Source organism: Chiloscyllium plagiosum, unplaced genomic scaffold (assembly GCF_037043375.1).
Source record: "Chiloscyllium plagiosum isolate Xiang-an unplaced genomic scaffold, Cpla_swu_hap1 HiC_scaffold_31, whole genome shotgun sequence".
Classification (NCBI taxonomy): Eukaryota; Metazoa; Chordata; class Chondrichthyes; order Orectolobiformes; family Hemiscylliidae; genus Chiloscyllium; species Chiloscyllium plagiosum.
In genome coordinates this window covers 80,707,402-80,708,235 of record NW_028270169.1, presented here as the reverse complement: position 1 = coordinate 80,708,235, position 834 = coordinate 80,707,402, and the positions used below count along the sequence as shown (strand labels likewise).

Here is an 834-nt window from a genome sequence, read left to right as displayed (position 1 = left end):
TCTTCTCTGATTCCACTGGCCAAAGAGTTTTCAAAAATGCTCAAAGCAGAGCATCACCGGGAGCAACAGTTATTCGATCGGTGGCTTTATGAAATGGAAAGGTGCCCATAAGTCACCTGCGCGACTATTCGGCTTCCCTCCTGTGATGACGCTGGGACATTGACTCTCATGTTCTCGGGGGCATTTAATGAAGGCATTCTCGTTCCTGCAGATGAGGAGCTCACACCTTATTTCGGCTTTTGAAAAATCAATTTTTAAGCGGGATTAAAATCTGCCCTGCCGGCGAGCCAGGTAGGATTCGAACCTACAGTCTCCTGATTCCTAGTCAGGCGCGTTATCCATTGCGCCACTGGCCCGATGCACAGGCTTAAGAGCCGTGATGTTAATAGGGACACGGTTAATAGCAGTCATGTTCACCAGTTGAACAAGCAATAAAGATAATCACTGTCACTGCTTCAGTCTAATCTTCATCACATTTCAAAGCAACGAATTTTCCAAAAAAAAACACATATGTCCTCATGAAGCTTCCATTCACACTCTGTTTGCTTAGTCATTTCATGGAATGTGATGTGATGAATTTCGAATCCACTTCTTCAGCATAACTGACGTGAACGTGAGCCTAATCACCACATTGTATATACCAGTTAACTTTCAGAGGTTTCGAGTACAGTAACGACTTTTGCGAGTATGCAGGAAAGTGAATACTGTGAACCGAGCAAAAAAATCCCTTCATGGAAATTAATCCAGTGCAACGTCAATCATATAAGAACGGCAGATGACGTAAACATTCCTCTGCATCACTCTGCACAGATGCTTCTCCAAGAATTGACTCTT

General features: G+C 43.6%; 1 non-coding gene across 1 annotated transcript; it reads right to left on the bottom strand.

The window, feature by feature from the left end:
* Positions 1–283: 283 nt before the first annotated feature.
* Positions 284–356, bottom strand: trnap-agg (transfer RNA proline (anticodon AGG)). The gene has a single exon. It is a non-coding gene; the product is annotated as a tRNA-Pro (tRNA).
* Positions 357–834: the final 478 nt, after the last annotated feature.